Source organism: Aythya ferina, assembly GCF_964211825.1.
Source record: "Aythya ferina genome assembly, chromosome: 11".
NCBI lineage: Eukaryota > Metazoa > Chordata > Aves > Anseriformes > Anatidae > Aythya > Aythya ferina.
This window is the reverse complement of record NC_140307.1, coordinates 4,459,343-4,474,301: the sequence shown is the minus strand read 5'-3', so window position 1 is coordinate 4,474,301 and position 14,959 is coordinate 4,459,343. Positions and strand designations below refer to the sequence as shown.

At 45.9% G+C, this 14,959-nt stretch overlaps 1 protein-coding gene and 1 long non-coding RNA gene across 7 annotated transcripts in view; one reads left to right on the top strand and one right to left on the bottom strand.

The window, feature by feature from the left end:
• LOC311442865 (uncharacterized protein) overlaps window positions 1–14,959 on the bottom strand; it is a gene marked incomplete at its 3' end in the record, with an annotated part of 65,429 nt that overhangs the window by 13,240 nt on the left and 37,230 nt on the right. The gene's annotated exons all lie outside the window — the stretch shown is intronic.
• LOC311442866 overlaps window positions 1–14,959 on the top strand; it is a 33,392-nt gene that overhangs the window by 5,416 nt on the left and 13,017 nt on the right. For 2 of the 3 annotated variants that reach the window (XR_014696920.1, XR_014696921.1), the window contains exons 3-4: window positions 13,035–13,249; window positions 13,906–13,999. This is a non-coding gene — a long non-coding RNA (uncharacterized lncRNA). Of the gene's footprint in view, window positions 1–13,034; window positions 13,250–13,905; window positions 14,015–14,959 lie in introns of those variants that run through there. The other variant, XR_014696922.1, reaches the window with a different exon arrangement.

Sequence of the window (14,959 nt, the reverse complement as noted above, 5' to 3'; positions counted from 1 at the left end):
CTGACTCTGGCTGTCAATAAGGTGTTAGATAGGGGAAGATTAACACCCTTTAGCAATGACACAGCTGTTCCATTGAAGGTGATAACATGCAATCAGGGGAGGGAAGAGTCTAGCGCGGAATAATGAACAGTGCAAGTGACTGTTAGCGAAAGGGAAGTTTTTAGCCCAAGAAGCTGAAAGAGCCTCTTCAAGCTGCTTATTTTAGTGGATATCAATAAGTACAAAAACAAGCAGAGTCTCACGTTAGGTCTGCAAAAAAAGCTAAAATATTTACCTCTCTTTTTAAAGTCAGACTGGCTTCTAGGGAGAAAAATAGTGATAATGTAGATAATAAAGTCTCTTATCTGCCTCAGCAGTGAGCGTGCAGATAAACACAAAAATCCTTACCCGAAAGAAGGCACGTAGCAGAGTCTCATCTTCTGAAAGCACAGTAAGTTGTGATAAGAGTTGGTTGTGGAAGACGATAGATTTAATAGTGGAAAGAAGATGGTATTTTGACCACAATTGTTTTTTGAGGAAGGGAATCAGAACAATGAATTTCTCCCTCCACTGCTAATGGGTATAGGTAGAAATTAGTCTATAAAGTCATCTTCATCTTTTCTGCTGGTCAAACTGAGCTTGGCCAATGAATCAAGATCCCTCAGGACAGTGTAAAGCAGAGTTATCTTGGGAATTAGATGGTGCCAGCCAAGGGTACATCTTCACAGTCTGCTTAAGTGATCTGTGTGCAGGTTGCCACCAGCATTACCTCCCCATTCAGGCTACGTGTGAACAACATTAATTCAGCCACGTGGGCCATTCCATGATTTTTGGCTGGGCTTGAGCATGCTGGGAGTGTCTAGCTGAGAGATGGAGGAGAAAATGTGATCCCCCCTTTAAACAGCAACGTAGGCTTAAGCTGATCGGGAACTGTTCTGTGAAGTAAACACAGTCGTGCAGAAAGAGAAGAGCCAAATCCCACAGTGCTCACTGAGAGAGGGAACATTTTAGTCAATCTGTACCAAACCCTTCGGAGCCTCGAGTTCTTGCAGTAGGAGCTGAGAACTGCCCATCTGGCCCCAACAGGAGTCAGGGACCTGCTCATCCTTTGCTGCCTCACTCCTCACTCCCCACCTCATCTGTTACACACAACCCATCAGAAAAGGAGAGGACTCTCAGACACTGGAGCCCCCAGAGCATCAGCACCTGTCCCTCCCTGCAGGATGGGAGCCAGCCACCCACCTCTGCCAGCCCTGCCCCATAGGAGCAACCCTGCCTCCTTCCCTCTGAGCCACCCCACAGCCATCCCACAGGAGCCGTGCCTAGGGATGAAGTGAGACAGGCAGGGAGGCGACAACAGCTACATCTGTTCGCTCCTCTCCGCACTCAGGATCTGTGACATTGCTATCGGTACAGCCTGAAACAGAGCGGGCACGAGCTCCGGGGAAGAGGAGCGGGTCTGGATGGAAACAATAACAACTGCAGGGACACCACCGGCACCAGCGGGAGCAAAAATGTTGCTTTACCACTTCTGAGAGCAGCAGAGCATATGGACAGTCTGGGACTGTTGTCAGCAACCCAGAATGGGGTAGCTCTGTTCTGGCAAACTCCATTTTTTGTCTTTATGACCAAAGAATAGTTGCATGTTGGAAGCTCTGTAGTTGCTAGGGGAAGAGCCATTAATATGTTGGCGACTGAGAAGTCAGCCAAAGCAAATGCTGAGATAAAATTACTTTTTCCCACTTCTGTTTCACCCTGAGTGTGTCATCCAGTGTTCTTTCTCCGCTCAGGATACCTCTTGCAGACTGTGCTGTACTAACTTCTTTGTCCTTTTTGATTTTATTTTTCACCTTTCCCAACCAGGTCTCCAAAGAATAATATAAATCTGACAGCCTAGAAAGACTTCTTACATGATAAATCCCTGCTTACTGTCAGAATAAGACTTCAGGCTGTTTTTCTCCTACAACAAACTTTTCTTTAGTAGCCTGAGAAGTAAGAATAGCAAATAAAACTAGTGATGAGAACTGTGTTGCTAAAAGCATGGGAATAGGAATGCACCCTACAGAATAAGGAGTAATTCTGCTATAGGGCTCAGGGGTGTTACCCGGTTCCCAGCTCACAAGAAGTTCACGCACAATTCCTGGGGTAACTCTGTGCTACCCTTACTCCAGAACAGCACCCCTTTTTTTCCCCACCGTAGTTTCACCCCGCTGGTGCAGGCAGCATTTCCCTGGTCCCTATCCCCTTGGCACAGACAAAGGCTGGGAAGAAACACGCTCCCCTTTTATACTGGTAGCCTGGTTCTCCACACTGGTCAATGCAGTCCACAAATCTTGCCCACGCCAGTGACAAACCCAACTTTGGAGAGGTTTAATCCCAAACAGAAGAAAGTATTCTTATTCTAAAATCAATGCATCTGTAAATCTCCTGATTTTAGAACAGCGTTCACTAAGCAATGGGGAGAATACAAGGTGAGAACCTCGTAAGCACCCCTTCCTCCCTCCAGCTCAGTCCCCTTCCATAAGTACCCATGTAGTCATACACAGAAGGTATTTATTTTTTTCAAAAGCCCTGACTTTTAAAGCAACCGTTCCCAGTTCCTTCCAGCAATTCCCCAGACACGTCCCCTTTACCCTGCTACGTATGGCTCCAAACCATTCTTCAGTGAAGTCAGCTCTGCTTTTCCTGTTTGTTTGCTTTAACCCACACCACTTACAGCTATTTTCAAAACGGAGAAACAATACAAAGCCGCACTCTGTATGATCATGTAGTACCCTGCGAACAAAACCGTTCATTAAAAAAATAGTCTAGGCACTACGACTGCCAGCTTCTGACTCCACTGTGACACAGGCATATTTTTTTCATCTTGAGACACTGAACAAAAGTCATGAACAGTTGCTCTGATCAAAAGAAATCTCTGCTAGAGTCTGCAGCTTGTTCACCCCTTCCCTTCATGCCAGCCACTGTTCATTTCATTGAATGTTCGTTCCGCTGTACAGCTGGCTCTTGAGAAAGCCAGAGCAAATTCTGCACTGTACAGTAATGCATTTAGAACAAATGTGTAGTTTCTATTAGTGGAAAAGGAATTTAACTATTCCTGGGATATGGGAACCTTGAATACAGCTGTTAGCAGTAGTAGGATCTGTTAATCCCGTTCCCTTACTGTCAGGATGGATGGACCTGGTCTTGTTCTGGTGCTACTCTGTGCTGCATATGCAACCAGTAGTCATTTGAAAAGTGCATTACTTTTATTTAACAGATCAGTTAGAGTCCAAAAAAATAGCCAATATGTTGTAATCACTTTGAAGCTTTCTCAGTTCCAAGCTCATTTTCTCTGCAGGTACTGTACTATCCATTTACACAGAAAGGGGAGGAGTTTGGTCACAGTGTTGTAGCACCTGTATCTGCTCCCCACCACTCTCAGCATCTCCAAGCACATGTAGTGACTTCAGGCTGCTCCATATGCAGGTACTGCGCGATAATTAACTAGCTACTAAAGAATGGATAAATATTAAGCCTGTCTATTCAGAAAGTGTAGGAGTGACAGAACTTCCAGTGAGTTTTGTAAGGACAGAATTATTTGCTGGATAACTTTTGGCAGACCGTGAACTAGATGGCTTTGGGTCGCTGCAGAAAAATACATCTCTATTTTGCATGAGCCTTGGTTTCTTTTTTTTTTCCTTTTTTTTTTTTTTTTTCATTTGTTTCCACCCTAATTTGGAAGAAAACAAGAAAACCACAAACTTTTTGACCTTTTCCATGGAAGAACTTTCCCTGAAACAGTGGGCACCATGAAATTGTGAGCTGGAATTACTTTGTTATGGCTTCTTAATAGAAAACTGAATCTGAGCTGGGAACGTCAAAGGTCAGAAGAGCCAGGAATCTTGGACCGCCATCATTTGAGCTCACTGAATTCCAGCATAAGGCTGTATGAAGAACAAGCCCTGCTGTGGAAGCCCCTGCTGTGCGTGAAGGTCGTGTGTTGTAAGCTCCCAGATGATCATCTGCAGCCCCTGGACAGAAGCTGAGGGCCTCAGAACACCGAATGTCCTCTCAAGTATTTCCACTAGAGGAAAAAAAAAAAAAAGCTTGGGAGCTGATCATCCCAAGGCTTCCCGACTCCTGGCTTCTCCCTGGTTTGGCCAGTAAACTATAAAGAAAACAGGAGCCAGGAAGGCTGGTGGCTCCCAGTACCTCCCCAGGCAGCTGTGAGAAAGTTGCCTAACTGGTAGGGAAAAACAGATTCTCTTGAAACTTGGTCAGCATCTGACCCTTCGATTTTCTTTAATGGGAAACTGTTCCACAAGGGAATTGCGTCACTTCCAAGGGAATTGCAATTCTTTGCCAGTCACTAGTGTCATGATAATGGCATGCCCAACCACAAGAGTCACAGTGAAATTTATAGTGCTTGTGCCAAGAAACTCCATGTCTTTCCCTAACCAGTGGTGTTCAGAAATTCACTGGTCCAGCTGGGGCTGGTAGGCAGCGCTCCCGACTTCTGCTCTTTTAGCGCAGGTTGTTTCAGAGCCATCATTGCACACAGGCAGCTCTGATTGCAAAAGACCACGGACTTGTCTTTCTCACTTCTTGTCTATTCCCTATCAATGCTGAAATATAGCTTCAAGTGCTTTAAATGCTCTAACTTTTTGTTTAAATGAAAGAGTGCTCTTCAAGGTGAAGGAAGAGCGAGACCCTTACGCTCTCTTTGTCTGGAGAAAACCTGTAATTGTTTGAATAAAATAGCCCTCCTCATCGACTCAAATGGAATAATTGAAACACCATTAATAGCCATTAGTTCGGTGATAAGAAGGCCCTGTTTAGTGAGGGTAAAGGATTCGAGAGGAAACTATTTTGAATTCCTCAAGAGGAGCTCCCTCTCCCGCAGCACACCCCCTCCAAAACCTCCTCGACTCGATGGCTGCCCGGCTGACTTTAAACTGCCAACACCGACAAAAAGGGGACGTTGCATCTTTTATAAACAGCCTTTTGTTTGCCGTTCTGACACCTGCGAAAAGCAAAATTGTTATTTTCTTGCTGCTTGTTGCTAGTTTGATGCCCGCTCTGGGGCCCTACATCAGAGACATTGTTCAAAACAGGTTGCAGGGGTCCGTTTCCGCGCTGTCTGCCGATGGTGCTGCCTGAAGGAAAACCATGGAAACGGAGTTTGACAGGCTCGCAGGGACCCGCGGCTGCCAGAGCCGCTGCCTTTGAGCGCCTGATGAAGACATCACAGGGCAAACACAACATTAAAACGCTGCTGGCTGCTTTGCATCACTTAGAATGCAAATCTCTTTGTTCTGCTCGGCCCTTGCGTTTTGTAGCCGCGGAATCTGTGCCGTCATCGAACATGGATTTGCCGACCTTTCTTCCTCCCCTGCCCGCCTCCCCCCCAAAAATTCAGTTTGTGCAGGAGGGAGGATCGCGTGGGGCTGTGCATGTGAAATGGCCCCAGCTTTTTTCAGGATTTCCATGCACAAATTAAACGCCCATACTGCAGAGCAGACCGGGCTGGGTTGCTTTGTTGCTCCCTGTGCGTTATTTGACTTGGACTCATTTACATGGCAACTCACAGGGGTAGATTTGATGTCATCTTTATGCTGCAGATTAAAAGGCAAAAGTAATCCTTTATTTGAGCAGCACATCCCCTCCAACCCTTTAAACTGTGCAGATGAAGATAGAGGAGAAAAAAGCAGGCCCTCCCTCCCTCGTGATTCTTGTTTTTTAACTTTTTATGCTAAAATTGAGCTGCGTGGTTATCATTCCCCCCTCCATTTGGAAGTGGCCTATATTCTAATTGCCGTTTCCAATTGCTTTGGTCACTGCCAGAACTTTGAAGTGCCCACACCTTTGTGCTCAGACGTGGGATTTCGGTAGCTCCTGACAAGCTGTGCGAAGCGTGGGGCAGTCAGGGGGCTTTGTGCTGATTGGAAAAACCACAATGAACGGCTGCAGAAGAAAAGAGCTGGTGGGGGGACAGCAAACAAACTGACCATTCTCTCAGAAGTGGTAATTTATCATTTCATTCACCCTATGCTGCCTAACTTGCACATTACTCACGCTGAGAGAGGGCTAGCATCACTAAACTGCAAACAGCACACAGCCGAGGGCTGCAGCTCTGCAGAGTGGAGCAGCCAGGAAATTATTTAAGCACACGTTTAAATCCACCTCCACCACGATTCGGTAAGACTTAAATGGGCATTTGGGTTAAGACCATTCTCAAAGGCTTTCCTAAAATACATCTGTAGGGCTTACCGAAGTATCTTCTCAGGGAGCTTGAGGAAGCTTCTGCTCGAGGGTCATGGAAAGCATGCGTGACTGGTCCCTGCCCAGACCCGAGCACCTGGCACCAGGTGGGAAACCTTCACAGACCTATCTTGGGGTTGGACCAAAATGAAGCCACTGCCTCCTGCCCAGACTTTCTGGGGCTATTAGAAACAACCTGTAGAAAAGCCACAATTTTTCCACCCCCATTTTCAGTGAGCTCAGTGGTGCCACTGGAAACAGGACAGAGCCAGGACGAAAAAGTTTTTCAAGTGGTGGCCAAATCCCACTGTGTTCTTGTCACTGCCACAGCAGATGTTGTTCTGTGCCCTCCATCCGTCCATCCAAGTGAGGTCTTCATGCATAGCCAGAGAAGGACGGTCTGCCTTGACAAGGCTTTCTAGTGAGCAGTTGTTTTCTGCTTCCAGCACTGAGCCCAAGCTGCTTTGAGTCTTTTTCACTGCTTCAGCCTGGGAAAAGGCACACCGTACAGCATGGTTTAGCTGCGCCTACAGAAACTGTTATTTGTGGGTGAAAGCACTGTGCAGTTCTTGGAAAATACAGCTATAAATCTCTATGTAGGTGTTGAGGCCCTGTCACACCGTATTTTGGCAGTCTCTGAAAAGATCCAGGTGCTCTTGTTTCTCTCAGCTTCCTAAGTTACTTTGGGTTGTGGAAGTCATTCTCTTTTTTATTCTCTTTTCCACCATTTTTTTTTTCTTTATAGGCTGACTGCAGGAAAGACCTTCCCTTTTCTTGCGGACTCACTGACTCCGCTTTCCTGACTCAAATCCCTGTGCAAGACCTTGCAGACATGACATTAAAAAAAAGTCACCATTTTGAGACCACATTTTTTTTCTGCCCATTGATGGTCCTCTGAGTTTGAATTGCAGTGTTTAATTTTGACTGTGAGGCAACGTGGCAGTCTCACAACTAACACAAAATTGGATCAGAGAAGATGAATGAAAACCAGAAAGGTGCCCCAGAATGTCTAAGCAGAAGACAATCAAATTTCTGTGTCAAAAAGAGGGCAAAACCAAGGATGTGGGACTGGCATGAAAAACCTTGCAGACAGTTATTTTTCCTCTTCCTTTCTTTCACAGTGGGACAAATTCCACTTTTATTTCAGTTCATCTGTAAAACATGAGGAGCCAGCTGAGCATAGCGTTGGTTCAGAATGAGGGCAGCCGACAAGGGAAAGGTAAAGGGAACTTGTAACTGCTGCAGTTCTCTCCAAGAAATTATTTCAATGCGAAAAACCCTCAAGCCAACTTCTGAAGGATAGAAGAAGGCACTAGGACATCATCTAACACTCCTTGACACAGCAGACTCCAAGGTATAATTACTTCATTAATTGCTCATATATAGGGCATCATCTCTTGCTGTCTCAGACTTCCTAGACATACATCATGTTGTCTGACATAGATCATGTTGTCTTCTATTATCTGTGCACGAAGGATTGCGAACAAGAAGGAAGCTGCTCTAAGGCCTGGGAGCAGAGTTAATGATCAGGACATGGGAGCAGGTGGAAGAGGTGAACACGGAAGAGCAGCTTGACTCTAAGAAGGTTGGGACCAGCTGCTGTAGTTAGCACCTAGCACATACGGCATATTTTGAGGGTGAATTCTTGCACTCTTACTTCTCTGTATATGTTAAAGATCACTGTGTGTTATTTTGATTCGGAGACCATGATACTTGAAGAATAAAACCTGCATTTCATACACAGATGTTTAAAGACTTTGGAAATTAATCTTCAAAGAAAGCTGAAAAGGATGAGTTCATCAACAGCACGTGACATGGAACACTCCTCTCCTGCTACTCCTCCCTACGCCTGAAATCCCAGCTCTTTTTCTCTCTCTCCTTGACACAGAGATGTACGATGGCACAAGGCATTTCCCAGGGAACTGTCCCCACTTACAGTGACATTGCTCAAGTGGAGCCCGAATCCCATCAGCAGGAAAGGCCCCTCCCATCCAGACAGACAGTGGCACTGATCAGAGAGTTTGGGACTCCCAGTATGCTACAATTTGCAAGTCTACAGCTGTTAGACAGAGAGGGATATTCAGGAACACCCTAATTAGTTGTACTTTCTTTTCTAACCTCAGTCAAAAACCAGTCAGACTGTGCTTTAGATTTTGACATCCTATTAAATGCAGAACACAGGCCAATAGCTTTCATTTTCCCTTGTGATGCTACAGACTCTTGTTTTTATAGTTTGACAGAGAGACATAATTAGGCCTCAAAAAGGACAAGTCTAGACTATTAGTTCCCCACAGAGGCTCCCTGGAAATCAGAACCCACAATTGCTCTCCACGTTCTCACTGAGGCAAATTTATGGATACCTGCTCTCCTGCGTCAGATGTCCCGTTCCCAGCCTTTTACCTGTGACTTTACAGTCCTTTCATTTGAAGGGCACACGGAAAGAGACAAGAAAGGATGATGCCAGTGTTGGACTTCACAAAGGGACAAGAGCAAGTAAAGGACGATATTGTACCTGAGTTACCTACAGCTTCACTTCTCAGTTCTCAGTGACCAGTAAGAAGATTCAGCCTCTGGATGCTGCAGCCTCTCTCCCACAGGCAGTTCCTTGAGCTTTCTTTGCCAGGTACCAGCTTCCCCCTGCACCTAGTCTCCAAATGCTTGGACAATTTCTGTACCTTTCCTCACGTACTGCAACCTTGGACACACCTGATTCCAGTGAGCTCTCAGCCTCAATATAAGCACAGAGCACTGGGCCTTTGTTTTTGCAATAGCATCATATTTTAGATGCATCTTCAGTTTATAATCCCCAGTAATCCTCAGATCCCACTGTGCCTAGCCAGCAGTCCTTAATTCTATGTAAACCATTCTACAGCTGTCTTTATTACATCACGTGTTGCTGTTTTCAAGTCATTACCCCAATCTATCAGCATTGCATTGAATTTTAATCCTGTCTTCCAAAGTGTTACTCAACACATTGTCTGGGAATTCGACTCAGAGGGAGCATCAGTTCCTGGTCCCTCCTGCCACCTGCTTCCCGGCACTGACCTTGGTGCACGGCCTGGTGTCGTGCCAGGGATGTGCAGCACATATTGCACTGCTGGCAGCTCTTCTTTGTTGTGGTGCTGCCCTTTTCTGCATAGAGTATCAAACCTATTCAAGGCTATTTTGTTCCATGAAAAACCCTTGACAGTTGATACCACAGACATGAGCAGTAATTACGGTCAGAGCTTATCTGCCCAGCTACAATTGCAAGAAAATGTTTTCCATTTCAAATAAACGAGGTTTAGTCCTCACTTTAAAGCCCTGGCCATGTGTTCTCACATCGCTACCAGGCTGTCACAGATACCAAAGTACTCCATCACCCAGGGGTGAGCAATTGCTAAATGCACCCACTGCTGACACTGGCCCCTTTTCCTGGCCAAAAGGGCATCGGTCGAGGAGAGCTGTGCAGACACCGACTGCAGCACGCCGCGCGGTAACCGCTCAATTAGTCTGTCCGCTTGCGCTCAGCCTCTCAAGCACTCGGTGAAAGTAAATGCTTACATGATTCCTCTGCCTACAAGGCCTTGAAATCTTTAGGGGGCCTGGCTTTGCTGTCTGGTTTTCCATTGACAGGCTGATAGAGACATCACAAATCTCTCCAAAGGCCAGTCACTAGGCTTCTTTCAACATCAAAGGGTGTCAATGTTCACTCTGCCTAGGAGCCTGGGGCAATATAAATCACACATGAATAGGTGAACTGAGTCTTTGAGGTTAAATTCTCTCTATATATACAAATATCTCTCCTTGGGTAACTGATATTACTGTGTTGTTTCCCCATCAATATCAAATATTTTCTTTCAGTTGCAGTATTCCAATGGAAAGCAAAGCTTTATAGGCAAAATAAAAAATAATAAGGATGAGCAAGGGTGTTGTGGGCAGAAAATTAACTCATTTTAAGTATTTATTGTCAGTTCCTTGAAAGAAAAAACAGTAAACTGATGTGATTTTGTTGCTATCAGGCATTTTCAATGTCCATAGTTACCTTTATGATCTCTTGGACTGAGCCACCTTCCCTCAGTCACCCAGGTGTGTTTCTTGCCTGCCGTGCTGGAGCCCCACCAGGCTCAGGGCTTGCCCATGGAGCAGCAGCTCCCAACGCCGCTCCCAGCCCCGCACTGCCCACACGCAGCCCCTGTGCTGGGCACAGCAGGGCACAGCGGGGAGCCGGTGTGCATGGACACCATTCCCTGAAGCCAACCACGACTGACATCAAGAAGGCAGATTTGGAGCCTGCACTTCTTGGGCTGGCACCTCCCTGGGATGCAGAAGCGTCAGCTGGGCTGTAAAAGCCTCTGGTGATGGGAAATGTCTTTTCCCTCTTCTGTCTCAACCAGCTGACACCAGGCATCTCTACCCACTCGGGTCACTGGCTGGGTAGGCAACATGCCTCAGTGGGGGCTGCTTGGAGAGGTTGATTCACCCTGACTGGCACAGTTGTGGCACCTCTGCGTGGGGCATTTACCACCTAAAAACAGGAGACGGGACAGCTGGGCCTGTCAGTAAATTACACTGCACAAAGATAGCTCTGGTTCCTGCCCACTCTTATGCAGGCAGGGCCCTGGCAGCAGCTCCCGTGTCAGTGCTACATCAGCACATTTGCGAGACACCCGCGCCGCTGCCAACTGGCCCTGCGTGCTCCGAGCAGCAGTTGCGAGCACCTGATGCTGCTGCAGAGAGAATTGGGGCCAGCATCTTGCAGAGTATTCAACAGATCATCACGTGGGACAGCGTGCCAAGTCCCCGGGGGGTTGCAATTCCCTGGAGAGAAATGGCTGGGGAGTTAAGACCGCTGGCTACTTGAGAGACTTGCTCGGCTCCACGCCTCACCACATCTCCCCTGCGCTCTCAGCAGCCGGTTACATCCCCCTGCTTCTGCAGTGCACTGAGAGGCACAGGCTGCAGCTTGCCAGCCTCTGCACCCTCCCGTACAGCACAGCGCTCACCCTGCCTGCTCTCACTGCTTCCCTTCACACCTGAGAGGGATCTTCCCCGTGGGCAGCTGCCCAGCCAACCTCCACAGCATTGCACCAGGCAGAAACGTGAGCTGGGAAACTACCTGGTCTTAAATGGTGTGGGTTTAATGAGATATTTTTTTTTATGACCTCTGCAGTAAATTGCCTGTGCTCGCTATTGTGTTTGAGTAAGTAACACCCAGCAGAAATTGTAGCAAGGCAGTAATTGCAGAGTATCTGTCTAAGATCTCTGTGCCATCAGGCACGGATTTTCATTTCATACATTAGTCACAATTTGCTGTCATAGCTCCATATAATCAGTACATTCCTTTTAATGTGCAGAAGGAAAAGGGGGAGGAGGAAAGGGGAACAAAAAGCTGCCCAGTGCTGGGGAAATGCGTGGAGCTGCTATTTGGAAGCCAAATTGTGTGTCTTGTGTGGCTCTCTCTGTTACCTCTCCAGATGACCAGAGGCTACATTGCTACTCGAGTCACATACCTCTTAACACAAAGTCAGGGATTAAGGCAGGAAAAATGTATTTGCATGCCCATTTCTGGAGGGTTTTAGTGAACATTGGGTGGATTATACACCAGATTTTACATCATTACCACTGCCCAAGCTGCAACAACAGCAGATTCCCAGCCACCCTAGTGCACACTCTATTCTTTCTGGAAAGCTGCTCCTTAGAAATATGGACTCCTAAGTGGGATGGGGCGAATGTCTCGCTGCTTTGCTGAGTGATGCCATCTGAATCACATGCATCTACGGCATTAGGTGAATTAGGAGAACGTGGGCTTGTGCTGCCTGATCTTCCTTTGGAGAGGTCATCGGGGTCCTGGAAGGAGAGGGAACCTGAAATGGGCAATCGCTTCTGGCTTTTACTGCTAAAGCAGCCTGCACTTCGGCTAGCAGGTGACAGGCTGCTGTCATTAGACAGAAAGCAGCTTGGAAAGTCAGAGCTGATGGTCAGAAAAAAGCCAGCATCGTTCCTTCAAACCCAAATCCACAGCTAGAGAAGAACTGTGCTATGGCCCCCATAATATGAATAATTTTTGGCAGAGCAGTTTTAGAGTCAGTATCTCAGGCTGCAACTTCACCAACAGCCCGCTTTTACACCCTTCTGGTCTGTGCTCATTAGATATTGAGTGAGGCCATCGTTCCTGTACCTGCACATCTCCGTCCAGTCTCTAGCTTTTCACACAGCAGAAGAGTGTGCCTTTTGCTGAGATTGTAAAAAGCATTACGAGGAATGCCACGGGATTTTTCACTCACTTGCGTCCACTGTCGTGAAATCCTAATGCAAAAATCTTCACATTTCAAATAGCATTTGACTTTCTGTTTCTTTTGACACTCTGCACGGCTGCAGTCGGGGAATTACTGCCTCACAGTACTTGGTACCTAGTCCACCGACTCTGGGCCCATCTCATGTCTAGCCTGAAATCTGCATAATGAGCAGAAAGCCATTTTCCTTGCAATCCATTCTCCTGTTCAAAGCTTCTCATGTGCCAGGTTGTTGTTTTTTTAATCACACAAAATGGTATATATTAATGAGCTCTGAAGTTACATAAAGATAGATCTGAAGCATAAAAACACTAATATGCCCTGTAGCATTCAGTGCTTTGAACACAGAATGGCATCTGTGTGAGAGTGTGATTGCATGCAGCTATGGAAACCAGTGCCAGAAAATGAGGAAATGCTGAACAAGTGGTGCAAGATTGGAAAAAACTGGGAACAAAGATACTCAATTTGCATAAAAAGGCCTAGTTCGCGAGCAGCCTGAATTGTGCAACTTTCTGTTTTTAAATGATTATTTTCTAGTTCTGCTGGCAAAGTGTGGATTGTCGATTTCCTGGACGAAAACACTCGCCCGCTCCAGCCCCCAGCAGAAATAAAGGGCGAGCAGGTTCCCACGTCAGATGTGGCTGTTCCAAATGGGACAAGTTCTGCACATGTGAATAAGCGCAAGGCCTTTCCTTGTCTTCGCGTGCGTCCTGAGCCATTTCCTTCTCATTTCCAGATGGTGCCAATTAAAAGTAAGAACCCCTGCCCTAATGGTTGTTAACAAAACAAGAACAATCTGAGACTTTAATGAGTAAAACTAGAGTCACATAATATGGCCAAGAGAAGCCAAAATGAAAAGAAAGATTGCAGTTGGCAAACACTCGGGTTGCTGGGTCTTAAAATTGTAAAATGCAATGGCCGGAGATTTGGTTTTTAATACTGAGGGGTGCCTTCTACAGCTGAGTTCACTGGGATTATTTTGGGGCTTAAAGATAAGCGCTTGGATAAACCATTCCAATCAGTGACTGAGGCAGGACTTAAACAGTAAAGCTGGGCCACATGTAATTCATATTAGAAGGTATTTATATGATGTATTATTGAGTTCCTTTTCTTAATCAGTAATTGGCAATTAAGATAGCAGCCATGCTTTCAAAAAAATAAAAATAAAAATGAGGTATTTCTGGTTAGCAGAGTTTACTGTTGAAATGGAGCAAAAACCTCTGGCTAGAAATGGAAGCTACAAATCAGATACGGATGTTTTAGTTCAGGGGAACACAATTAACTGTTTTCACCAATTACCTCAGGACATAGTGGATGATCTGTCACTTGAAAACCTCACCTTGAGGGTAAGCACCTATCTGGAGAGCATCCTCTAGTGCAGTTATGTATAACTTTTCTTAATCTGCAGGTTCCTGAATACTCCTGTGGAGGTTCCAGCTCTTGGATAGCAAATCTTAAGATTGCCTTGTTTGTACTCGTTACCTTTTCCTGACTCTGCACAAGTAAGTCATGAGCCCTGAGATTTGTAGACCACAGTCTGAAAATAATAATGATAATAATTTGTGCAACCCAAAGTTCTGAAGTTGACAGAAGAATTACTGAAAAAATTCCCTGGTTTCTGACCATACGGTCTCTAAATCCATAAAGATATGTTGGGACTGTGGTCTAGAGGAGCTAAACTGAGCATATATTGGGAAACCTTTTCCTTTAATAGTTTATTTCTGTGTTGGGAAAAATACTGTGGTATTTTTATACTTGAAAATGCTTGATTTTTTTGTATGTGTGTGATCATATTCAAAGCCTGAGCACACACCAGCTGGTAGGATCCTACATCACAACCATGCCCGTGGTTTTAACAGCAAAAGCCTGTTAAAAAAGGAAGGAAGAAATACAAATATTTCAGCCTATTCTTCTATGCCAATTTCCAATATTTGCTTCCCTCCTTCCATGGAGCACCAGCATGGAGCAGAGCAGGTTTAACACGTTCACATCACACAAGATGCTCGTCTTTGTAGGAAACCTATAGTCTGCTGGCCAAGAGGTGGCACTCACGAAACACACTGTGCTGTGACTAATTAAGAGAGGGGTGGGCTTTCCCCCCATCTTCCAAACTAATCTGCACAAATGTTGCTGCACTGGGTACATGACAATAAACAAATCCCAGTTCAAGTTTCTCGGCACGCTCTGTGCTGTTTGGGCATATGCTGCATCGCGCTTGGACTTCAATAAAGAACTGATGGTTCCACTTGCAAGGGGAGCTGCCACGCTGACGTGCAAACCTCTGAGGTTGCCTCTCCATAACTCTGGAGTGTTCTTTTATCTGTTTGTCTCTTGCGCTGCTAATTGAGAATTGTGTGAAAATCTGCGTTCAGATGTTTGCTCAGGAATGGGATCACCAGACACTTCTGGCCTGAACAAAGAAGGAACAGCCATTTATAGCACAAGCAGATAAGGTTCCTCAT